At 42.4% G+C, this 27217-nt stretch overlaps 2 long non-coding RNA genes across 9 annotated transcripts in view; one reads left to right on the forward strand and one right to left on the reverse strand.

The window, feature by feature from the left end:
• The window catches only part of LOC147757867 (uncharacterized), a 57450-nt gene extending 38418 nt beyond the window's left edge, over nucleotides 1-19032 (forward strand). The window contains exons 3-5 of one of the 2 annotated variants that reach the window (XR_015320482.1): nucleotides 17263-17756; nucleotides 18361-18478; nucleotides 18731-19032. This is a non-coding gene — a long non-coding RNA (uncharacterized LOC147757867). Of the gene's footprint in view, nucleotides 1-17262; nucleotides 17757-18360 lie in introns of both variants that reach the window. The other variant, XR_015320481.1, reaches the window with a different exon arrangement.
• LOC147757868 (uncharacterized) lies at nucleotides 7426-26738 on the reverse strand. Of its 7 annotated transcripts, XR_015320471.1 has the most exons (6): nucleotides 25711-26728; nucleotides 24574-24669; nucleotides 19662-20072; nucleotides 19474-19538; nucleotides 8901-9046; nucleotides 7426-8488 (listed from the first exon to the last, which is right to left on the reverse strand). It is a non-coding gene; the product is annotated as an uncharacterized LOC147757868 (long non-coding RNA). The 7 variants fall into 7 exon arrangements; XR_015320475.1 differs by lacking the exon at nucleotides 19662-20072 and having other exon boundaries at nucleotides 25711-26733; XR_015320473.1 differs by lacking the exons at nucleotides 7426-8488; nucleotides 8901-9046; nucleotides 19474-19538; nucleotides 19662-20072 and having other exon boundaries at nucleotides 22706-24669; nucleotides 25685-26738.
• Nucleotides 26739-27217: the final 479 nt, after the last annotated feature.

Raw genomic sequence — 27217 nt, forward strand, 5'->3', positions numbered from 1 at the left:
ACATGTGGGATTATCGTTTATCGTATTCTCTACTAAACTACCTAATATCTACATTAGAAAAGTTAATAACAGTTATCTTTAGCGATCAAAAGAACAATGAGCGAACATTCGTAAACTAATACAACGATTCCGCCTGAACGCAATAAGATACACAGATATCATAAAGTGGGCATTTTAAATTTGCTGCTTCTTATCGAGTGAGCTTTGTGTATTAATTGCCTGATGACTTAGAAAACCGAGCAAAAAAAGGCTTTCGGCGTTTTCCCCTTATTAATGTGTTGCATAGTTACTTAATTTTTACCCTGAGTTTCGAAGTAATCTGCAGTGTGGCCGTGTTCTTCGAGGATATTCTAACGAACGGTGTAGGGCGATTCCTAAATAAGAGCATTGTATTTTCTTTTGTAAAGGCCTTACACGGTCGACTATATATACGCATATATATACTAGTCAATGACGACTTTCGTAATAATATGAATGTCTCCTCGGTGATGCTTTAAAATGGCGACTTTCGAAACGTTACTCAAGCGTAGGACGTCTATGGCAGTCAACCTAATGCCTATTTAAATCAATGTAGCAATGATGACTCCTAGTGTATATTTTTTGTGTTTTTGTTTTTTCAGTGCAGTACTGGCTGCTTCCTCTTTAGAAGCCCAGTTGATGGGAAGATAGAGTCATTCAAGAGAACCTAGCCATTACTATGCTATTGTACCGTCGGAAGTGTTTCAAAAATGGCTTCTGGGCTTAATTAATTTGTCTTAAACAAAAAAAAAAGGCTCGTGCCTTACTAAATTGTGACTAGTCTCATTAGGGTACCTTTCTTTTTCTTTTTTTTCCGATTTTTCTTGTTTTCCATTTATCGTTGTCATTGGTTTGGATTCGGGCGGGCATTTTGCGCGACTTTCACTCCGGTTTTTTATTCCGCGCGCGTCTCTATGCCATCTACTGTAATAGCGTTGAAAGCAGCTGGCTTTTAAAGTAGTATACTATTTTTCTTGAAGAGTTCCAGTACTCCCATAACCCGTGGTCACGCTTCTGGAACGGCAGTGGCCCTGTCGACGATTCAAGTCCTCGATCTTAACCGACCCATTCTTCCCTTGCGTTCTGCCTCCATATGTCCGATGCTAGCATTCGTGGTTCTTCGTAAAACCAAGCTGAAAGTCTGTGTTCTATAATCTTGCCAAGGCGGTAGGCTGAATTCGAATGCCGTACACGAGCGCTTCAACGTTCGGCCTCTGCCCAGATCACTAACGATTCGCGCCGCTGAACTCTCGCACGGGGAGCGCCTGTGTGTTCGCTAGCAGACGCTCTGCCGGTTGTTCAGTCAGATAGATCTAGTTTCTTTTTCATCGGGTTATTAACAGCGAGTTTGAGTGTCGTCCTGATCAGTGTCAATAACTCTCACTAAAAAATGGCACAGCGTGTGCATATCCCTCGTCGGCGAAACCTTAGGTACGATTGCTCAGCTATGATTCCGTAGCGTTTTGTCTAACGCTTCGATCGTCTTGTTGTACCTAATTCTTTGGCCGGGATCTTTTTAGAAACTAGGACTAAAATGAAGCTTCCGAACGATCGGATATCCTTTCGCATTGTCGGCGGCATACAAACGGAGACACTCGCCAAAGTGAGAAATGGTCGCCGGATGTACGACTGTTCGCTTCTTCCTTTACTTGTTTCAAAAATAAGAAGGAGGCTTTCCTTTTACCAACAGTGGAAGCCGCTTGATTTTTATTTTCGAGTTCATTTTGCGGCCCCGTTTCGCCGACCAATCCTATTATTCATTTGTAGATTCGGTTTCTATTCTCTGATGGCTATGATCTTCCTAGCGATGTTCTGATACGTACCCTCGTTTTGGGCTTGTAAATAATGAGCTAGCGAGTATCGGAGGGAAAAGAAACCCCGAAACGTAGAAAAATCGAAAATATTTTATTCGAATATCACCATAATAAGGTTAATATCTGTCCTCGAACTTCCTGATAACTTTTCCATTTCGTATTTATCCCGTTCTCCCTAAATGGCGCGTGGCATACTCAGTTGCAAGTATGCTCCCTTATTGATTATGATCTTCCTTGTTTTGAGTAAAGCTGATTATTCTCAAAAGTACGTTTCTGAAACGGTGTTATCAAGACGTTCTTATTTCCCTATTCTATGCATCACTTCAGCTATTCACAAACAGTGTCTTCATTTTCCGCACTGCGGTTTGTATACAATAATATTATACATTGTCAGGTAGACCTATTAAGATCCCAGCATAGCTAGGTACTCCGGCTTTGTCACTCATTCATCATAAAAAATACTCAGCAGGGGAGGACTCATCTTTGTCAGTCCCGCTAGCGTTGAGCTAAAAATAATGACTTCTGAAGGCGTCATTTGAACAATAATTCATTGCGCGCTCATCCTTTCCTTATTTCGCACCTGCTTGCTTGAGTCATTATACTACTCGGGTAATGCAAACCTACGGCCGGCGGCGGCGGCGGCAACGGCAGCCACAGACACCTCTAGGGGCTTACCGGAGTGCACTACGAAAAACGTAGTTCCTCTCAGCGGTAGCGCTGGAGTTCCCCAGACTTCAGAGGCTACAGAACCGTTCCAGAGTGTTGACGATTTTATCTCTATAAAAGAATGGGAAACAAGCCTGGTTTGGAGAGTCCGTAGGGAAGCTGCTTCCTCATATATATGAAAGATGAACCCTTCTTGTAAGTCTTTCCAGGTTTCCTCTCGTCCACTTAATGTCTAATCTTATACTTTTAACACCCGTGGACTTATTTTGTGTCACAGTTAGCCCATGAATTAAGTGACCTAGTCAATTTCAAGTTGCCTCGAGCACTTCCCTGCTGTACTAAAATACAAGACAAAAATGGCCGGATGGGAGTGCTTTCAATGAACTTAGCCTCGACTGAAACCTCATGGGGAAAGCAAACTGGCGAAGTTTTGACAAGGGACGATCTCCTTTCAACTGCGAATATCGCCACCCTTTATACTTTCCACCTCGCTTTGTGACCTTAAATCCATACCCTCTTAAGATTCATCTACCATTCATATAGACTCACCACCTCACACGACCCATCACAACATGCATTGGCCAAATAACATGGCTATTCACCTCTTGTTCGCCTTCTGGACTTGCCGAGGAAAACTAGCTGGACACACTAGCAAGTGTTAATGACCGAATGCTGAGACTCGCCTGCTAAAGAAAGATCACTGTCCTACTCTAACCCAACAGACTCTCTCCTATACCATCACGGCCACAGGAATTGTCCTACAGTTTCTTTCACATACTAAACAGTCACCACAAAGCCCGCAAAAACCACTAAGACACGCCCAATCTTCCCAGCTCTGTAAGAAACTGTAGCAGAATAGGGCCGCGCAAGGACAGTGACTTGACGGTGGTGCTGGTCATATGCATGATAATAGCGCGACGCGTTAGACAGCTGCAGTCGCTAGAGTAGCAGTGCTGATTCTGTGGGCTTGCTTCCGCCTGCTGGATCCGCAGTCTTAGCAATAGCACGCATAGGCGATAGCGTAGACAGAAGCCCCCTGTCGCTTTTAGGGCTAAGGGACTTGCACGAGTCTGCGAGTATATAACGTTGAAAGGACGCGCTTGCTTTGTCTGCCGTACAGGCTCCGTCGCGGCTCAACAGGCAATACCAACCACGTGACATTGGCTATAGCTAGTCAGAATGGTCGTCGTCGGAGGCTTTGTATGCAGCCCCTTTCCCTTTCATTTCGCTTGATTGACCTCCTCCATAGTGGCGCATATCCGACTGTCTTAGGGCAAGTCAGTGCCTTGCGGCGAAAATCTGTGGGCGAATCTGCCATTCCTGCTGCCGGTGCCTGTGGGGGCTCAGAATTTCAGTTTAGATGTGAAGCTCGAGTAAGGGGTCTTCGTTAAGATCAGCTAAGAGAGAAAAACCAGGCAAGCAGGGTTAGCTAGGACTTGACGAGTGCGCATGCAGAGAAGCGCTCGAAGCTGAAGCGCAGACAATAACGAATTTCAATAACAACGTGCTGCGATTAGAATGGGGCTAACGTGAGTCAGTGTCGAGGGCTACCGTAGTGGAAGCCTTGCAGAAATCCTGTGAAAGGGAATCGAGGGAACCCGTGCAAAAGCACCAAAAGGATATGAGACCAGAGTGACCACAAAGTATAGAACGGGAAGTCTCTCTCTTAAAGGAATCAAAAAACCTGTGTTCTCAACAGCTTCTTGCATAAAAGAGACGTGAACTTGGGTTTCAATCTGAGGAATGCTGCGGCAAGTTTGTCGGAACGACATCACTCACGTATACCCATTAGAGCAAAGTATCCGACACAGGTGACTTTGTGCAAGATGCCTCTGATGCAAAACAGTATACAACGTTGAAGCGCATCGTAGGTGTTTACCGTTAATTATATCCCTGTAGAAGATAATTGGCATCGAAGAACATTTACTCCACACGGGAAATATAAATCCGTTATTCAATTAGATAGGTTGGAAGCACCGGCTTTCAGTGGTTTATCTGTATACTTATAAAATCCGGCCTAGAGAATAATTAAAGAGCGCTAATCGTTCCTCACATACCCATGCACACAGTATCGGAAGTTAACTGCTAATTAATTAATTAATTAATTTATTTAAATTGATTTTTCTGGACACACATATAATCTCCACAGCTAATACACGTGTACTTTGAAACTTCCCTACTTAATTAACTAATGCTTAAAAAAGCTTTATTCATGCTATTCAACTTACGCATCGTGCGACCATTACCCACACATCTGCTACCGTGGTGGGAAGCCTCAACTTAACTTTGCCTACTTTACCTAAGTTTCCCCTTCGATGGTCAGCGGGACCCTCCAAAGTGCCTGCTTCGATCGTAATTAAAACCAATTTTTTTAGAGTCCTCTTAGTCAACCTTTCGCCTATTGAGTTCTTGCATCGGCTTCTGTCTGTGCCAAACCCTATAAATTAACACGATGATATGATCATCAGCGCATATAAGTCTATCCCTACCACTTTGCGATAGAAGCAACATCAGCATTATAATCTTTCCTGCTAGTGTGATTACACTATGCTCTTTGTTACTTTTTTTTTAAAGCCCTTCCTATAATAACGCTGATGAGGCTCGCGTTCGTTACTTTCGCTTCCGCTGCGTGAGCACACTCGTCGAACATCTCTCTCTTTTGCAGGCAAAGAGATTCTCCTGCAGTGTCGGTCTTTTCCCCAGTCGCGCCAGCACGCATTCCCTAGGGCTGTTCTCTGGCCTTGCCTACTCTGATCGCACACTGGGTCATCGGGTCATTGTTGGTAGACATTATTAGGACATTGCTGGCATACGGTGGCGTACGACACCACTTCCTCAATCACTTCAAGAGCGACGATCGTCCAGCGGCGGTTTTGCGCTATATGGCTCTACTTTGATTGCCTTGACGCCTACTATATACATTAAGTTTCCGTCTCGTTCGGGTGAAGTGCTCCACAAGGCCCCAAGTGCTCGAGGGGGCTCGGTTAGGACGTAAGTTTACACTCTTGAACAGTCCTGAACTTGATATGAGAATACTGAAGTGTCGCTCTTTCTATAGCGGACGAGCCGTTAAACCATCTAACGCCTATTTTCATTGAAAGAAGCGCTTGCAACAGAGAATGCAGTGCATCCTTGTGCTGGAAAGGCGCATTGACCTTCAAACGACTCGAATACAATAGGATGAATGTTGACTTTCCTTTACCGGTGCAGAACATAATAGTCACAAAAAAGAAGAAGACCATGATGAAAGAAACCGACAAGGCGTACGCTAATAACCATTGCGTGGTACTTCGTCTGCATACGAGTCAACAGTTGAGTTTTGAAGTTAGACCTCCAAGTTAAAACAAACGATATCTATATGAGTAAAAGACGAGATAAAGTAGTGATACAGAAGCGAAGCGTGCTATGGGAATAATGAAAAACTACAAAGTTCGAAAAGAAAAAATGTTATGGTTTTCAAAACATTTGTATAGCATGCTCCTCTATTTCAATAGAGACTTAATATTTTCCAAAGTAAATAATACGGCCAGCTCCTGAGGTCTCATGATAGCGTTTGAATTTTTAAGCTCGATGTAAGGTCAAGATCAAAATCATATGCAGATATTGACTGTCATCAGCGGCTTTGCGTTTTCATTGCATTTAATTTGCTATATTCCTAATGACCTTGGAATATATGAGAGAGAAAGAGTAGCATATTTCAAAGGAAAATGCTACCGTAATCAAATTAAATACGTTTATAATATAGATAGAACATTTTATTGATATATTTTTCATCCCTTTTTATCAGACCGTCCGTATACGGTTACTACGTACGTCATGTTTAATTTAGGAACCAGGTATTTCTGTAAGGGCCCTAGTTCTTTGTGGTCTGTCGCAGTTAGTAGAAAAACGGCTATACTAGGTAAGCGATGTTAGTCTATCCGTTTTGCGGAACCGCTTCGCTAACTGAAGCGGTTTTTAGTATTGACAGGCTGCAGGAAACAAGGGCCTGGAAATGGCTGGCCTGCAAACGTATCCACCTATCAGAGGAAGGCGATGACACAATTTTGAGTTCTTTCGTACAGCTGACTTCGAACGCTCACCGAAGCTCGGCTCAAAATCGACTTCTGTAAACATACGCTTCTAGACGGAGTAGCATAGACTCACGAGGGTTCGCATCTCACAAAGTGTATCTATTTTTTTTCTCTACTGAACTATTATTTTGTGGAGGAGTACCCGTACGATAGCTGGTTGGTTTCTACTAAGCCTGTTACTGTTCACTTTTACTGACTGTAATTGATTCTAAATGTCTAAAAACGAAAGCCTTCTCTGGTCATTTACCACTTGCTAATTGATCCACGATAATTATCTTTAGTATGCTTTCTTTAGTGTCTATTTTCTTATCGTTTAAACGAACTACGAACTTGGGTGATTTGTGTGTGGGTGGGTGCGTATTGATCTCGTGTAATCACCACGTCATCATGGACGGTTACGAAAAGCGACTGCCTAGAGCCTAGCTTTTTTATATATCAGACTTTGCACTGTCTATGAGAGTTCTTCAACCGTCGCTGACTATTCCGCTGTCTCGCCGGCTGGTCACTCTTTCGCTTGCGCATCCATCGGGACGAAATTAGGCGGCTTTCTGTACCTTTTTTTGTTTTAGGCCTGTATGCTATATAGGCAAAATAGTACCGTAGGTAGGACTAGTGGCAACTCTAGGTAACAACGTTAGCTCTAAGCCCTTCGAAATCTGTTGCCCTAATGATTCTTAAACTGTATTAAGTACCGTAGATGGCTGTTGCTTCGTTTGCCATGACCATGTACCTTCTTTCCTATGTTAATGCCAACCCCGTCCAGATGCGTGTCGTGTCTGCGCACCGCTAAACTATTACACTAGCCAGGGGCATGGACAGGTCACGCAAGACAATTAGCGAGCGCCACAACTGCAGCAGCAGTCACCCGTAGGAATCAGGTAACCTGGGTCGCTTTCCTGCTACTTGAGTAGCAGGAAAGCGACCCAGCGTTGTTCGAGCCTGGACTCATTCTGCGGTTCCCAGCTGAGATTAACTGCTCTGGTGCCAGCGTCACGCCCAGCCCGTAACCGCTCACCGCCGAACAAAATGGAATCGACGAATATAATGGCCAATAAAAAGGGATAGGAACTTGTAACGGTAGGAGGGAAAAGACAAAGACGTTGTTCGCTTGAACATTATGAAATGAAAGTGTGCATTATATAAACGTGTGGCCGACGTATACGAACCCCAGTGCTTTTTGTTAGTTCAAGTACATTATATCAATGGTATCGACAGAAACGAACGCAAATGGCTGATTAACGAGCATGACTTAAGTTAATAGATCGGGTCATGATTTGTACGTGTTGTGTCTGACCAGTATAAGCGAGACAGATGACTTCGAGCTAATGTATAACACAATAAGTACTCTACCCTTCGGAAAGCATTTCTACTCTTGAAATGGAAGGAGCTCGAGGCTAGTGCTAGAAGTTTAACATACTATAAACAAATGTTTGGCAGCCCAGAAGAATCAAATAGTAATCACAAGCTCTGATGGGAAATTACTTAACATATGCGAACGCTTTCGTTCTAATGATATACGTTTAAAACCATTATTGTGATAAAAACTCTGAGATGGTTAACACTAGCTATATAATCTGACTAGAATTGTGTTTTTCCCTTTATGGTTCCTGAAATCTTTTTACTTTTACTCGTCATTACTTCAACAATTCCGGTGGCAATATTTCTTCGGCAGCAAGTCTATCCCTAGGTGGTCGTGTCTATCCGTTCGCTGCCTGTCTTTGCGCATCCATGTCTGCGTGAGTACGTGATTTGATTTTGCCAAAGACTTTGTTGTTCCGTCATGTGAACTCTCTAATTTCAGAACGATTTCTGTTGTAGCTCACATTTGTTCTTATAGATGTTTTGCCGCTTTGTTTCCTTGGGCCTCACAAGTTATCCATCGCCCAACGACGCCACTAGAGATGTTATCGTCGGTCTCTGTTGGTCGGGGGAGAGAGAAGTTAAAGGGGAGACAACAGAAAGGAAAGCGGGTGAGCAGGCCTAAAGGAGAGACAACCATGACGACCGGAAAAATCGTCCTATTACGCATATTACGGTACAACTAGTTGTCCCTACAGCCTACGCAGGGTAGAATATAAATAACCTACGCGATGCATGAGGGAAATCAGTTAGGCTCGCTTTATCCTTTTTTCCTGGAACTCATATCCTGCAAGACTATTCATATAATACGAAAGCTTTTTAATATATATAAGGAAAAATCAGAAATTAATGCGTAGAGTTAATACCATCATGCTGAAAAATTATGATCCGCTTGTGCTGCAACTGAGCTGAAATCAACACTAATTTCCTGGGAAAATACTCATTAGTCACAACATTGCCTATTACTAACCTAATTTCAATTTCATTATTTTTCTTTACTTTTAGCCTTTCGTTCTGTCTTGCCACTCTGCTTCGATTCTCCTTCTCTATGCCTTCGTTGGCCATTCTTCTTCGCGCTTGAGACGCCTTCATGGAGGAGCACGCGCCCGACATGTACTAGAGAGAAACAATCGTTTATATTAGTGTACCCGTATATCGCACAGGAACCATCCAAGTTTTAGCCGAAGCTCTAGTAGGTGACAACAGTCAACCCGCTAGCAACAGCAAACGGTGAAGACCCAATACCAACTATAGAGTTTGAGACGTAATGTTTATTCCCGGTATGCTGTAGTTATAGGCGAATAAAGGCTACGACCTTCGCGGGATTAACATATCTATGGACCTAAAAAAGGCTGCCATCTTAAGAGGTTCCATCGAAAAAAGGTGAAAAAGCAACAACTGGAGGACAGGTTGTTTGGGCAGGCATTTACTTTGTAGAATCTAGACGGTCAGACTTAATTTACACTTAATAGATTTCAATACATGGATGATAAACAGCAACAAACAACAGGCAGAGTAGAATAGCGTTTGATGATTCTTGTAGTGCTTGATAAACCAGTCACTGTCCGAGAACAATAATGCTCGACTAAATTGAGCCAAACTAGAAATGGAAATTAACAGTGACCGATGTAATCGAACTTTATACGAGAAATGCCTATGAACATATTTGAAACGCAAAGCAAGATTGAAGGTACGTATTGTTCCAATTGAAGGAATCCATCGAAATTACTCGAGCAGAGTACGAGCGCTGTAAAAGATGTACCTCTAGACGAACTTTTGGTTGCGCTCTGGGTCGATATTGTTCAGTTTCGAATCCGGACATGCTTATTCACAAAAAGCTACTAACAATGGACATGTTTCTCTACTGATAACCTCTCGTGTACGGACCGCATCTAGGTCTCGCTGTAGCGTGTTCTCAATTTCTTCTTCTGGGTAAAAAAAAACTACCTGCCAGATAGCTTCCGTTCTACCGATACGGATTCAATCCAACATTTACTTTTTTGCCATCATCGTGTCGTATATCCTATTTCCTCACGTTTGTTATTATATTTTCTTCCCAGACATCTGCCGTAGTGTCTGTTAGGGGCTTATAGGAACGTATAATACGGCTTTGGAATTATTTACTTCACGAACGCTCTCATTCGTAAGCCTGGCTACAAGCCCGGTTTCATACGAATTCGTTGCAAGTACCTCTCTTCAAATTCATCGTACGTATCCTTCGAATCTGCTCGTTTGGAACGCCCTTCTATGAACAGACATATCAACACGGCGACAATGAAACAGTTTTCTCAGTCTTGTCACTCGCATGCTTGTCTACCGCATCGAAAGAATGGAAATACCTTGGACTTGACACGCTTCTAACGGTGCCAACTCCCAATGGCGCTTATCATTTAGTGGGCGTTCAGAGAAAGAAAAAGCGAAAAGAGAGGTTTTACTTAAAGAGCATCTTACTTTACAAAATCGTGACACTAGCGCGAGCTCGTCGGACGTCATAGAAAACGAGAAGAATATGTACCCCCTTTCTTGGTCCGAGAAAAAAGCGGGAAGGGATTGAATGAACGAATACATTAAATACCCCCCCTTGTCGCTCACATATAATCGTTATGCCGGAGCCTTTGGACACACAAAACCGATTTCGTACCTGGCTACTATGAAGAACTCATAGGTGTGGAACGAAGCACTTGAGCGACGCGTCGGGTGCGCACCGTGTTTCGGCGAGTGCTGGCAAGACAATAGGGAGGTGCCGTGTAAGGACACAACATGCTCAAAGCTTGCCCTTGACACGTGACTAATTGTTTGCGTTCAAATTTCAACGGAACAACTGTGTAGCATCTGAGGAGCGAATGGGGACAATATGCGTCAACAGTTCTTTCGCAGTGGCCGGTCGCAGGTGAACAGGTCGATTAGAGGATCTGCAATGGGATTATTGAGACCCATACATTTATACGAGTCACCTCGAAACTGTTTGTGAGGTTTCAAGTGAGGATACGAAGCAATAGAGGGAGAAGGGAAAGGAAAGCTTTTACCTGTTGAGATCCAAACGAGGTGACAGACTGGCATATATCAAGGAACTGTACAATATGGCAAATATGTGTGGGAATTTTCGCACCGACCGACCGATGTAAGGGAGCGTACGACAGCATCCGCTCAGGCCGGACAAAAGGTCCTTTACACTTTTCGTAAAGAGCTCAGAGAAGGGCTCGCATCAACTTGTGTGTTCGGATCTCTGACTAAAAGATATGATACAACACTTGAGTTTCACATACGTTGATAAGAACTCCACTTAATAAGATTGGCATTTGTGAAGCACGCAAATACGTCTTGTGAGTTCAATTGTATCTATAATAAATATATATTGTGGTAAAGGTTTTTTTTAATCGATAAACGCTGTTGATGGTATTACATACTATGTAACAATAAACACATCGCGTATTCTTTATTCGTTTAAGTAAATACATTTATTTTGCTTATTTTACCTATGTCCACCACCTCGTACTATCGTAATACTGATTACCGAATTTTTCCCTTGAGCTCTCTGTTGAAATCCACGGATACATACGTTGAATGTCCCGACTTTTCGCCATTTTCAATAGCTCATCATCGCGAGTATCCATATTCGTATTGTGTACGATTACATGATAGTTTGTTAAGTTAACACTCTTTTATTCTTTCTACACTTCCTCCACTCTGCTCTATGTCGAACGAGCTTTTCTAGTGGTGCTTGCCTTTGGCCGGTCATCGCTTTCGTCACGTTTCCCACTAGTGCATGTCAGAGCTAATCCTCGGATGGCGTGCCGAAAAACAAGCACCGGTACACTGCGATAGGTCACTTTCCACTCGCCACAATTTAAAAGCTGTGTATTCTCTTAAAGTTTGTTTGCTGCTGGCTTTCTCCAGTTAGACTTTGTACTTTGCTTGTAAACGCAAGGCAGCCTCATGAACTCCTCATCATCGGTGTGTTTTACTACTCTTGATTCGTTCTCTGTGAAACTTCAACTTCGAGTCGTCGAAACGAGATTCGAATAGCATAAACCCTTCGAAGTCTGAGTCGAATTCTTAGGACTCGCCATCTGGGTTTCGTACGTCTTAGTTAGGGGCCTCATCGGCGAATCAGTCGTCGGAAAAAAACAATCCCAGTGCCCACAGCGCTACGCCAATAAGAACACAGGTGGACTCGAGTGCCGTAAAGAATATCGAATCGTCAAATCAGCGCTGCCTCGCGGTAAAAGCGGCAACTGTGGGGAAAAAAACCGACTAGATCCGAGGCAGTACACGGGTTGTAGTGCCAACGCATTGAGGTCAGCGTAATACTGTATACAAATAGAGATCCACGCACAAAATAGCCGACCTGTGTATTTTGTTTTCGTTCCTTCTTTTCACGCATCTCTATTGATGTGTCGATTTGGTTTGATGTGTTGAGTTGACCGTGTCCGTAACACAGAGGGCCGTTTAAGGTCTGTAGCATAAATAGTTTTTCGCAGCCATTAGCAACGAAACGACGATGGAAGACTACAAGCGGTGCGATTGAACCCTATAACGGAATGGTTGAGCGACGACGAGTGGACATCACCCGAATTTGGGAGTCAAGTCGAAGTCTTGGGTATGGCATAATGCTATTTTAAAACCGATCAGAGTCACAAAGTAGTATGACTTCCGAACCAATGAAAAATCGATTTCTACAAAAGCCTAGCAGAGAAAAAATCCATCGAAAACGTTTGTTTTTGTTGTTGTTGTTGCTGTCTCCAATATTAGGCGTATTGTATAATTATTAAGGATAATAAGCTGAGGAATATGCGGCACTTCTTAACTAATGAGCAGTGGCGTAACTTATATGTTGGAACGATATAGCTAGTACAAGTTAGTTTTTAGTACAGGCTTGGTTAATTTTATTAAATAGGACTCTAGATTGGACGCTATTTGTCGTCGAATATTTTTTGAGTAAGTTAACATTAGAATTTGTAAATGACTAAGCCGATTTACAGCCTTAAAAAGATGACTCTAAACCATCAACAACATAAGCCAGCCTTATTACGATTCGAGCATCAACCTATGGACCGTGCGTTTAAGCGTTATTGACGAAAGAGCCGCAGCTCTAGGAACAATAACCCCTATGCTTCGAGTTTTACGTCCTGTATTGCCGTTAGGCCTCCCATCAGACGGCCGGCTGGCTCCCAGTACGAACCGCAGTTTGTCTATGCGCGGTTCAAAACCTAGACAAAAAGGTGCCCCTGAGATTAGTAGGCAAATACATTACTCACTAAACTATCACAGGAACTAGTAACAATAACCTGAACAAAGACTACATTACTAGGTTTATCATGTACCTGGGATAGTAAAACATGTGCGTACTAAAATGATCATTTTACTACAAACTACATGCCATCAGTTTACCATGTAGTAGGTAGTCCTTTACCTCTTTTTTCTGTTAAACGAATGCCATATTTGTCTATATGAAATTTTGCTTATCGCTTGGAAAGACTATTCGAAATATACTGAATCCGAGAGGCTTAATGGCCTTGAGAAAAACGATGGAAAGAAGGAATCACACAGAGGAAACAGATATTGCCTCAGTTGTAAACCTTACTGGCTAAATGGTGGGGTTACAGCTTCTAAAAGGTAAACCGGTTCTCAAACTTCCATTTCAATTTTTTACAAATACGATTTTTGGATAAAAATAAATGTTGCCATATATGGCAGTGTATGCCCTAAGCCACATAAACTATCATTTTCAAAAAGGAAGCAGCCAGAACTTGAAATATCCACTTTTTATTTAACCCTTAATTAAATCATTTAGCCACACGGAAAGAAACACTTCCTGCCATGCATACCACAAAACATATTTAGGCCTCCCCATGGATGTGTAGATTGCACACTTTTTCATTAGCTTCGTATAGATTCTGTATCACGCATATAAACTCATTCAGACAGCGGGTATCTGTAACTTTGTACTAGTCACGGGACGATGAAAATGCAGCCACTCTTCGAGATCGGTAGTATCGAGACATTGTAGTGGATGTTCCGGTCCTTCATTCTGCTCGGGCGGTGTTAGTGGGTGACCAAGCACTAATTATCGAAAATTTTTGTTGACCATCATGCCTTGCAGGAACATCGAATTCGACCAGACCGAAAGCTTCATTGCACTTTTACCTGATACTGCCATGTTTGCCGACCTCCCTTGAGTGCCTGCCAGCCAGGCTGCCACCAAGTGATTTTCACAAAAGTTTTGTATAGACTAGCTCACAAAACGCAGTCAAACGTCCACCCAAGGGTACCTGGAAGGTGAGCACATCGTTGATCCCCTTTCCCCCAGACACCAGCCGCTAATCCATGAACTGAAATAATACATCGTAGTCTATATCAAACATTTCCTGAGAAGGACTGACAGCTCAGCGGGCAAGAAGCTACATTCGACCGAATAAGCGCCGAAAATGTTCGATTCTTGTGGTGCACCGAAGCGACTCAAAGCCTCATCCCATAAACAACATATCTGATAGCACTCTGCCGGAACGGTCTCGTGGGCTCTGCGAAGCCTAGCTTCTCCAGTCTTGTCAGACTTGATCGGCCAAATGGCAATGGTAATAGCTGCCACGCAGAAGAGTTTTTCCTTTGTCAAAGCATCCCCACTGGGTCGTTCCTGCAGTGGTTGATTTTCTAACGCCCTTCATCCCAAACTCTTCTATTAATCGAAGTGATGAGCGCAAAGAACCGGAGGAAATCTGATAGTGCTGTAAGGCCAGGAAATGCAAAGGGATATAGAGTAAGGTGTCGGTTTTTTACCCTTGTGAGCGCCTTTCTGGAGCACCGAGCAGGCTGCAAGGTTCGCACTTGCGCTACTTGCGTAATAGTTGCTGGTACTGCGGCCGCATGTTGGTTAGTTATGACCGTGTATATAGTGGAAGCGAACTTTTTATAAGGCTTTTGGACCACCGATGCGACAGAGCTTTGACTGCCGGTTTCTGCGCACACAAGCGCACTACTATAATGGCCGTTCCTTTCCTGTAACTCTTGTCGTGCACGGAGTTTGTAGGCAGATCAGGACCTTGAAAACGAATACAGTGACTTCAATAGCGCGTTATCCAAGGGAATCGAGGAGTTCCCAGTTGCCCCTGTCCATCATGATATTCCCCTGAGGTTCTCTTCGGGTGTTTCAAGCCTACTCCAGAGCGCAGCCGCCGCTTCTGGCTATCACGATGCGCAAGCTGTCCAATCAGTGAATGAGAGCCGTTTTTTCCCATGCTAAATCCCCTATCCCCACCATACAACCTGTACTTCAAGCAATATATATATAATATCCACGAGCGTGTCGCTGTACAGGGAACTTTGCGACACTCACATACTACCCGGTCACCGCACGACGCAGGGTGTAGGATGAGCTCGAACAACACACTCTCGAGGCCTATCACGGCAATTGAGAGAGAAAAGCCGCTTTACGGCCCTGTGAAGACCCTGGCAACGAATCCGACGTGGTGGTGCCGCTGGTAAAAGCGACAACGTAGATTTTTTTGTTACCGACATGAAGAGTCATCGATGAAGAGTTTTTGAATCTATCGAACCACAGAATCCTCCTCTGCAATCGCCGTACAAGCTAACCAACACGCATGTAAGTAAGGATCTACTGGCTAGGTCTACCGATTATTGGATATCGTTTAAAAGCTTTCAGGAAGTACGACGTACTCGTTAATCGAACATTGACGCGAACGCCAAACAGAGTCATGATGAACGCTGTTAATCGGTAGCGTTGCGGACACACAGATTAGTGTACATATTAGAGCAACGAGCAGAATTCAAGCGTGGAATAACGTCGAGTGCATTAGAAGATCGAAAACGAAGTACAGACTAAGTCTCTCGCAGTTCTAAATTCATCCCTCCTTTATTGACGTAGTTGCTCCGTTAAGCTATATATTAGACAATGGCAAGTAGTCGTCTTGAGTTGTTATAGGGAATACTTAAAGTGGTAATGGTATGGCACGAAACAGAGGCACGTCCGAAGTATGAAAGCGGTACCGGGGAAAAACGACCAGTCGGTTAACTATACCTTAAACGAGTGGTAAAGATTGGGCTAGTTTTATTGTCACTGTCGACTGATTACACCAACGGTCGGTGTCCTACCAAATAATTGAAGAGCTTTTTCATCGATCTAACGCAAATGTTAGCGACCTAAGAATGGTTCGGGTATACGAAATAGATCTAAGGCACGTATAACGCTATTGCCTCCTGCATTTCGTCACTATGAAGGTAATAACTGAAATTCTACCTTTAGAAGCTACAAGATTTCAGGGTTATCTCATTTTACGTTCACGTACCAACTCTCAATGACAGCTCCAACCATTAACTATGAATCTATGTTCGAATATATGCCTTACGCCAGTTCCTCAATCAATCAGAAAATGAATGAGCTTTCAAAAGTGACAGTGTTCCTTTAAGGAGAATCGTGCTTAACTTGAATACGCGTATGTATGATACAACTTGTAAATTACTAATGTAGGGTATTGTATGGTAGTATGCCTGCGCTACGTGCACTCGCTACTAAGAACAGGCAACGTGACTGCTACGTTTGTGAAGACTACGATAGGCAGATGGCAAAGCACTTACTAAAGGAAAACTTATTTCTAGACCCAAATCGTCGCCGATTTTACAGTAAAGTACAACAAAAGGGTGATCGCTCCCGATCCAGCTAGGTGGAATAACGGGTGGAGTTCTCAGGTGAATCTTTTGGAAGTTGCGACAATGCGATAAAGAGGAATATTCAGAGTAGTCTACTGATCTCTCCGGGGATATCTGCGAAGTTAAGCGTGTAGCCTCTGGGGCGTATCCGCGTCTACCAGAGGGTGTTACGGATTGAAGGTGGGAAAAACCACCGGTCAATAACAAGAGACCCGTAACACGCTGCCAAAAGCTGTAAGGCAATCTTACGCTTAACGCAAGTACTTTTAGAAATAGAGAGATAGATAAATATGCTAAATCAGTCTAACATAACTTGAAGGAATGGGCTAGGCTCTTCTGATTCTACACGCGTTCAATTCCTTCTCTATTTAACACACACACATATGTATTTATGTAACGTCAGTATTCCAGCTTTTGTCCCTATAGTTCTCAACCTGTACATACAAACCTATGCTCTAACCAGCATCCTTCAACACATATACATATATTCTTGCAAGCTAAAAAAAATGCAAGTCTCCGAACGCACCCGATGCCATATGTTTGCAGATTTTCGTAGTCGATCTATAGTTCGTACTTCGCTGTTTGCTTGGCTTATTATGAGGGTTCGATTCGGCCGTTCGTCCGCCTGGTTAATTAAGAACTTCCTGTTTCCTCTTTAATTTTTGTAGGAGCTTTCAACGTTGCCAACAGTAATGGCCAATCCGAAATTCCACTTTCCTTCAATCAACCTCTAAATTCGAGAACGGGCGTCGCGATTTTTTTAGAACCCGTCACCCGACCTGATTGGAGATGTGAGATGTAGATACCTCGAAATGGCTGGCATGTTCGACTAGGGGATTTGCGACACCCAGAGGTCATCGACGGAGTACTGTCGCAGAGGGAATTAAGTCAGGAATACGAACTGGGACTGGGATTAAAAGAGTCCGTATTTCGAAACCGAGACCTTCCGGGCTATTGCCTTTTAAGTTCAGCCTGCGACCATTTATAAGTCGGTGCTTCTCGCACTCTCTTTCAATACCAACGAGCGACCCCCCCCCCCCCCCCCCAGCCATTCGACAGACCGTACTGCAGGACGGAACCGCAGCGACGCTATCATTTAGCATCTTAAGGCACTACACTAAGAGCAATCTGTATGAAAGAAGAAAAGATCGGCCGACTGAAAGTGAGTAGAGTTCATAAATTCGACTTCTATATTGATATGTAACGATTTACCTACATCACTTACGACATCTATTGTAACATGTTAGCCCTTTTAATGCTACAAGTAGTGCCCGTGAAGGTTAGAACAAGGCAATGTTTCTATTCTCATTTAGCGTAGTTTATTATGTAGACTTAGGTCGATCCAGGGAAGAATATACTGTTCGAATAATCTGAAAGAGAAAAACTATGGTTCTCCTTAAACCCATTTCACTTGGACTTCTGTCAGAATGTCTGCTCTAAACGAAGTTCAGGTACACAATTATTTGAGCGCGGCTGGAGTTAAACTCGTTTACTTATCATACATAATTTATACATGAATTGCTTGTGGCTTGTTGAGCTAAATCATCATTTCTGCTGACGTCAAAATTGGTTCGAGGTAGAGTTTCAGTAACGCAACATAGTGTCTCCCCATACCTGGGCCTGTTCTTCCTACACACGCGGCGCTAATGTCTCTCGTGCGTGCCCTGCCCTGAAGCCCTTAAAAGTTATCACGCAGCTAGTCACTGTTCGCGCTCCTGCAGTCGCTGCTTACTGTTTAAAAGTTCGAAATAATTTTCTTTTTCTAGAAGACGACGCTTAGACGACCGAGTGTTGAGCAGCATCGCCAGCTACCCAATTAGTCAGGATCACCAGACTACCAAAACCCGTTGAACACCAAAGACGAATTTAAGCACGAGGACAAAGGTGAAGCAATGCAGAACGTGGAATGAAGCATATTAAGTAAGCCTCAACCCCTGTTTAATGACTGAGGAGTCCTGCCTGTAGCGGGCACATTCGGTTGAATAAAGAGGGGTTGCGGGTCACATCGACACTGTTTCTAGTGCTTCTGCCATTGCCAGAAACCGGAGATCAGAGACAATACATGTTACCTAGGAACTGCGCAGTGGTGCCATTATGTTACAATAGATTTTACTTTTGTCACATTTCTGGTTCAAGGTGCATTGGGGTGCCTCACTCCGTGGAGAAGGCTGTCCGCTGAATGCTTCGATTTTGGTTTTTACTCGGGCCGAAACTGCGACGTTTTATACCTAATGGGACTCGGTTTTGCGTCGTGCGCGAGTTAAACGTTACGAGTAAAGTCGTCTGTAGAACTTTTCCGTGCATATCGTCACTGCACGAAGCGAAGAACCATGCGCGCACTCAGGCTATGATAACGATATTCGTGACGACACCAGTATTTACAATTACATATGACTGTGAATATGTAAAATAAAAGGATAAATGAGGAAAGCATATGATGGAGCGCGAAGTCATCAACTCTGAATGTTAATAAAAACTTGAGTCTAGCTGTAATCGGGAAAAAAACTGCGTAAGTTATAGGTTCTCGATGTGGGATTCCGCTTATTTCGTTTCAACGTTGTATAGCTCACCCCGCTGCGATAGACGCACCTTAATTCAATGTTAAGTCGAGTCTATTGACATAGCATTAAACAATAGGAAAGCATAATAGGCATTTATAGAAGTAGGATCCAGCAACATCTGGGTAAGTCTCTCAGAAACTTACAATACAGTGGAAGTGTGTATACAAATAAACCTGGGCTATAAGACTAAAGTCCCCATAAGTCTAACTAACATGTATATGCTAAATATTAAAACTTTAAAAAGCAATTGAGGCTTTTGAGTACTGCAAAAGAAATCGAGTTTACAATCAGTAAAAGCAGTAGTATACTGCATCATACCTTTGAAGCATTTTGCGTGAAAATTAGGGGCGGTCCTTTAAAGGTGGCATATTGGAAAAATAAGCCTGCAATGAAGCAAGAGGCCAATTTATAGTTAACACGAAGATAAATTTTCAGTTAAAAGGTAAGTATCGTTACCGTATTTGTTACTAATTTTTTTTTACTGGAGGCCTGTTTTCGCGTCTTACCTCAGTATAAAACTGGAACCTGTAATATGTCCTTAACGCAAGCAATTAACAGTGACCGGCTTGTATCACCTGTTGATACGTCAACTCAAATGTTATTTTTCTCACGAGAATCTCATCAACGTGCGCCCTTTCGGTTGAGTTTTTTTCCTTGTCCAGATCTAGGCACGTCCTAACCTACACTTCTTCAATCAACGAACCTCGTGCCGGCATCGAAGCTAGTCGACGTTAGTAAATACAGGCATATCCGTTCTCCACATCTATAAGCCCCGCCCAGTTCGGGGGGCAGCAATGGCAGCAATCCATGAAAAGTGGCGACGCATTTGAAAGGTATAAGACTCTCCACTCGCGGGCTACGAACGGCTACCCAATTGTCGCATTCCATTACAATTTTCGAACTTGAACGGGAGCGAACTGCTTTTAGTCAAAGAAGACAAAAAGAAACCCAAAGCGCAAACGATCCCTCGATCACCTGTTGCAATCTTTTTGGTACCTCGGAAGCTTTCTACTTAATTCTGCTAGGAGGCATCAGGAGTAGAATTTGTAGAGGACATATGTATATATATGAAAATAATCTAGTGGATACGATTTGAAGCATATATAATACTACGATTTGTCATAATACGAATACTTAATATTTGCATACGTTCTACCTATGCCGCAGTGTAGTTTTGTAAATTTGAAACACATTTTATGAGATGAATCGTTTTGCACTGATTTCGTTTAAATAACTTCTAGGTATTCTCATTGTGTTCTGTCTGTACAGCTGTCTTTATCTATATATCAAAAGGAAAAAACATGAGCTCCGCACATTTTTTGCTATTCGCCCTACCATCACCGTCGTCACAATCTTAGGATAGTTAGATTGATAGAATTTCGTTTTTGCTTCCCTATATTTTTACTATTTTTTTGCTTCCTTAGGCCATATGAGCACCGACAAGCGCTGCTGTAGGCAGAAGGCGGTTGGACTTGGTAAGCGGATAGGGCAGTTATCATCATCTCAGCAAAACTGTAGCGTAAAGGATCCGAGCCGGCGGAGCTTCTTTCGACTAGGTAGATCCGAGGAAAAAAAAGAGAAAGAAGCGGGTGTAGGCACTTACAGGCTTTCTACTTCACAGGCGGTCTCGGCCGTCCAATCTAACCCAGAAGAGATCTCTGAAGCTCTTTGAAATCCAGGTAAGTGGAAAACCTTCAATTACAGGGTCGGTGGTACCGTTGCAGAAAGACCTGCCTGTCTGACGTTCTCCTCAGGGCTTTACTACTGCGCAGGTCGAAACCGCGCTCAGTCCTCCAACTCGCGTGTGGAACTATAGAGCACATAAAACATAGAATACACTTAGTGTCTACGGATAGTACGGCGTAGACGGGCAGCTGGTCGGCACGATCTCGGATTTCTGCTCTCACGCTTGATGATCTCCCAAACACTTGTGTACTACAAACTTCGACTAACGCCTAGCAATCATGACGTTGGCGATTTCAGACGTAAATGGCAAAGATCAATCTAACGATTGGGACTGCAGCGGCAATGACGACAAAAACAACAACCAGAATCAGACTAGCAATCAGGATTAACGTCGGCTCGGCGGGTAAATAGTCGGTGAGCGTGCGCTGCGTCCAGCCTATTTTAAAATAATTAATTTTGAAGCAGAAACGGCTGCCATATATAGCAAAAGATGGAAAAAAGTACAGTTCGGGACTCAGTCAACGTGAAAGGAGCATTGTGATCGTATAATTCTTACGGTAGTCGTTTTTACAGATACAATTTTTTCTGTTGTTGTTGTAATGCTGCAATGACTGGCATTAGAGTTTTAAGAAGTAGAACTCCTGTAGATATAGGCTTACGTTTGTTCATGTACGAAATTAAAAGGGCGTCCTTTAGAAGAAGTGGTTTCAGCTGAACTATAGTGGGACATTACAACGGATTCGTTCAATTTTAGAAGAAAAACAAAATATGGAAGCTTTTTGTATTGCTTCGACATATTAGTAGGAGAAAGTACTCCAATATGGATCTATTCGAAAGACATTATAGATTCACTCAAATACACGAATCACCTGTATCAGCAAAAGTTGTACTTAATATACCCAGTTTTGTGCAAGGCATTGTCTTATACTAGATGATTTGTTGAAGGTCTAACAGCGCTCGGTAAACAAAAAAACACCTTCCCATAGAGCTGTTTTTTTACTAGAAGTTGAGGATAAGTCTATGCAGAGAAAAGTGTGTACGTTCGTTTGTCACTTATTTAAAGTTAACTAAGTGTAATTTAATGTTCCTAGATGGTCCAAGAATACAACAGTCCATGTATTCGTCGCATGTACTTCATGACATTAGAAAATATATATGACAAACATATTTTGTTATGACCTACAATATTGGAGAGGCTAGATAAGTATAACCCTTCTCGTTCATTAAATATTAATCAACAGTCAATTTGGGCTGATAAAACATTTAAACAGGCTTTCGTTTTGAAATAAAGTAATATATCTTTTTTGTGTCTCTCTAAAATTCCAAAAGTTAAACTTTTAGTATATTTTCATGAATAGCACTCGACACTGCGACCGTCAACTATAAAATAAGCCGAAAATTAAATTGGAGTATGTTTTTAAGGGTGTATTCAGGCATCCTTTGAAACGTCGTAGTGAAAAGTAAATCCCTAAAGATGTTCAATATTTGTACGCGATGGAGCAGTTCACAGATGCTCAAAAAGTAGATTTGCAATTAGTATAATCCTGCCACAAACTGTATTACCTCTACCAACTAAGAGTTCTCTTTGACACAAAACGGTTACCCTGTAGACGGCTACTGCACAATCATGTGCTTCCACACCCCCATCCATAGAACAAAGCTATTTTAGAGCAACAGTGGGCTTGACTCTGGCTGCCGGTCAATGACTGCCAACCACCCTAGAACGTCACATCATAAGGGTCCTTAGTCGGTAATTTCAGCACCAATTTTAGGAGTAGCAGCAAGCACTGGTGAACGTGTAATTAATGTTTTTAAATATATCCATGCCGTGACTGACGAGTTCAACCTCGAAAAAGGCTAATCGTCAACGAACAGCAGGCTTTGTTTATTTTGGAACAAAGCTCATCTCAACCGATCATCTTCGTAAACCTGACTTCTTTATCGCTTGCCTGATGAGGAGGCGAGAGACGATGTCCTTCTGAGGAACGTATGTGACTTCACAATGCAAAGGCGCAACTTATGGCACCCTTCGTATCAGTGTCCAAAGCATCGCAAAAGCCAAGTGAAATGAGGTGCTTCTCGTCAAAGGTCGGCCAAGGAAAAGCCTTGATCTTCGCCGTAACAAGGCCACCTCAACACTCAACGGCAGTTACTTTACAGAGTCGCTTCTATACGAATATATTTCTAGTTTCTCAATCAAGACCGTCGTTATCATATAATCAAATACGATATTTCTATATGATATCTATGGAAATCGAAGAGATGTAGAGAATATTGAATTAAAGAGATAAAATGAATATCGATGCCAGATGCTTACTCAAGGGTTAACCTCAATTTTTTAAATACCCTGTACATTAGGATACTTTCGTCTAATCGAGATACATACAAGCCCCTGCAGACGAGTGTGAGCTTCACTTGAAAAATATCTCACTGTAGTTGTAATTACCTGCGAATTTCCGTTGGAAGAGTTAGAGACCGATAATTATACAAGATGTATACACATACGTATATATAAAAAAACGCAATGCCTGAAACAGCATAGGCCAGCTTGGTCACTTGCGGAGCGTGCAGCAACGTGGGCATCAAGGTAACGTTAGCTACAGCTTTAATTTATATCCTAGATACACATACTATAGTATAGAGATAATAGTATAATTTCTGCTGATCTAGCGTTACCCAAATAAGCTGTCGGATCACGATTTCCGCAGCCTTAGAGTAATGGACTAAAAATATTTTTTTTTTTCGATTGTCATTTGGGCTGTGTTTAAGACGCCTCTTCTTTCGTAGCAATGGCTACAACTGATACAACGATTTGTAAGAGTTTCGTACCCTTGTATCTTTGCAAATTCACAGTCCAGTCCTGTTACACAGTGATATCAGTATTACGAATATCCGCGCCCATGTCTTCGTTTCGTTACATGGCAACTTATTATTTTTACTATCATATAAAGTCAACCAGCAGCTTTTCCGGTCAGCTGGCTTACTTTGCCTTAATCCAACAATATCTCATTCGCCTATATTTCTGCCCCTGTCCCTTTTGCACTTGTTTTTGTATTCGCCCACACGGTCGCATCGCTTCTGCCGCATTAGACTAAACGCCTCCTAACTGATTGCGGTCGAACGTCATTCCGTCTGAGACATATCGAAGAGGCCTTTCCGTTTGTTTCCTTAGAACAGGACAGACAACTCTTACTTTGTAGGAACTTGTGCTTCTTACGTCGACCTCCGTGTACGTATAGGTTTCGTGTAGGCGGCTGGGCATATGGTACCAATAGGTTTAAACGCATACTTAATTTCATTCACTCTATGGGATTCGTTTAATATTTTTTTACGTGTCGTTGCCGTGTCCCATGTCTTAGACCCCTTCTTTGGCAAGCGTCCCAGGATCCATTGTATTGTGCACACAAAAGTGCGAAGCAAGATGTCGCGAGGAGCTAATGGCAAGAAGGGGGCAAATAAACTAAAATTAAATACAAACTGGATTAACAGATCGTATCTTGCATATCTTTAGAGCGTTCGTAGAAAAGATGACGACGACAAACAGGATCGAAGTGGAGATTTTCAGCTACTCCTCTGATCAGCTGATCTTGGGCGAAAAAAAGTTAAGCTGAACATATCAGCCCAGACAGCAAAAGTTGGGCCTACACTACATTGCAAAGCCGATATAAGTGATGTCAGTGCCTTTACAAGGGCTTCGGCCGTTTTAATTTGAATTTAAAGAAATCGCTTAACTGCTTGTGATGGAGCACGAAGATGCCTGGCGTTTGGTGGTTGGTCGATTTGTTGCTATGCATCTGTGTGTTTACGCTGGTACATAAACGAGCTGTTCTGAAAATTGAAATAACAACTAGCTCGGTTAGTTCGAATAAACATTGGCTTTAGCAAACTGTGAAAAGGCGTCAAAGTTGTCGTTATTGCTGTTATTAAAATCAGTATCTAATTTACTCCATGGCGTACATTGCGTCTAAAAGACTCACGAGATCATCTGCGAATAATCTATTCTTTTAGAGTTATTTATATCTATGAATCTTGTCTTCTATTCGCATATGCTAGTTATTAATAAATTAATTAAATATGGACCTATTACCTATATAGATGCACATATACGTATGTATATATATATATATATATATATATATATATAACTTTTTTAAGTTGATTTTATTGAATTAATTCTAATATTTACTGAATATATTGACCGGGTATGTTTAGAGATGGCCAAGACTGTAGAAGTTAACAGACTAACAAGTTCGTTCACAGAACTGAGATACATCACATCGCCTATGGCAACATTTACACGTCTCATAATCACTCATTCTGCGCTGCAATCCATCAAACGCCGTCTGTCAAATCTGACTGACAGTGCCAAAAATCTCTTCTCGAATGACTTCTGCTACCGTTCGTGCTATTTATTTTTATTATAGCAAGGCAAAAATGGAAAACAACAGCGAATGCAGCGCCGGTGTACCGGTAGCTTTTCGGTTCTAAATAAACGCGTTCTGTATAAGCTGAAAGGCTGCCAGTTGAATAGCGGGAGCACGAAATGCGACCACGTAACGCGAAAATACAATACGTAACATTGCAGCGAACAAGCAGTACCTAAGGGGTGCAACGGTACGTCACCACACGTCAACGATAAACGATCAAGCGTGGTGTCGCCACATATAATAACCTGCAACCGGTGAAAAATTCAAAGCTATCAGCAGTACTTGTCATAAATCGGCAAAAATATATCACCTGGACGCCGCAAGCCTCCGTCTTATCCCTGTTATTTAGCACGTTTAAGATCTATAGAGTACAAGAACTAACGGTAATGATCGACTAATATGATGAGGCTATGCACCTGTGCAGGAGCCTTGAGCGCCTTACCGGGCCATTTTGCGCACAAGCGTTTGTTATTTTCGTCAACGACAACACAGATGGGGACGACCTCTTGGTCTAGGTACGTTCAAGCAGCCGCAGCGTTTGGACGCCCCTTCTCCAATCAATAGCGGCTACTTCAGCGGCGCCAGAATTTTGACATTTCTGGTTCAATAGGGAGTTATCGTCTGCAGCAGGGCGGCTCATAATTAACGATTATAGCGAAACTAGCCGTTCCTGTTATCTTCGCTGTTTGCCTATGCATGGATGATGTTTTGTCTTATTTCGCTAATATAGTACTGTTATGTTCTTGTTTGTTCCGTCGTTTTTTTTGACTGTCATTTCACGACGCACCGGTCATGCCACAATATGTGCAGGCAATCCTCTAACGTCCACTGTACGTGTGCTTGTGGTGGCTGACTGTACACATTTAAAAGTCATTTGTTTTTCATACTAATTACAAAAGCACACGAAACGCAGCAATGTACGAACAATACCTTTGAAAGATACAAGCAGATGCGTGAACGGTCAGCGCAGAAATGCTATACTTTTTATGGGATCCGGCCAGCAGCTAAGCGTTGGCTGTCAGACGAGTAACAGTCGCCCACCTACGGACTGGATGGTCTATATTCGCGGCAAAGGGCGGCGGGAAGTGTAGTTAGAATATTTTTCTATAGAAATTCCAACGGCAAAGTTCAAACTTCAACCACTGTCAAAGTGAGACCGTTCTCTATAACTTAATCCCCTTATACATCTCTTTGTTTACTACAATTCAATTTTATATTTACAACGAAGAATGACTAAAGAGACCATTAGATGCAGAATTCTGCGTGTGCGTATGATTATAATGAATTCAACGACGATTGCGGACCCCCCTCCAAGCGCAGTTGTGTCGAAAAATTGCTAATGATATTGTTGCTATTGCTTTTATTATCGCGTTCTGTTCGCTTTTGCTACACAGATGCGCGTTGAAGTTCCCACAAATGGTGAGTGTACGTTTATTCGGACCAGAAAGTAAAAAATCGTTCTGCTATCTTATTAAATAAACCTCGGAATGTTGCCGATATTTTCACAGACGAGTGTTTCTTCCTGTATTCGCACGTTATCTAATTTCAAAGCTCTACTCCATCAAACAAAATATTTATACAACTTCCTATTTAATACTTTATATATATATATATATATATATATTATGATTATGTTACAACATTCCAATGGATAAATCACTGATATTATATTTTTTTTTTTAAATTTTCGAGCCATACAAAGTACACGGTAGAAGTAAAATAGCAAAGGAAAGAATACGTATCCAGAATGTCTCTATAACTATCAACGTTTTCTCGATGGCATTATAAAACGTATGATCTAATTGTATTAATATCTCTCCAGCTACGAGATGAATCTTCGACAATTTTCACGATGAATCTGAAAAGTTCCCGTCGGAGATGGGACGATGGGAGATTCATCATACGAGTCCGTGCCGTGTAGGAACCAGTCCTCCAGATGTTTCCTAAAT

This window comes from Varroa destructor, unplaced genomic scaffold (genome assembly GCF_002443255.2).
Source record: "Varroa destructor unplaced genomic scaffold, Vdes_3.0 BEIS01000002.1, whole genome shotgun sequence".
NCBI lineage: Eukaryota > Metazoa > Arthropoda > Arachnida > Mesostigmata > Varroidae > Varroa > Varroa destructor.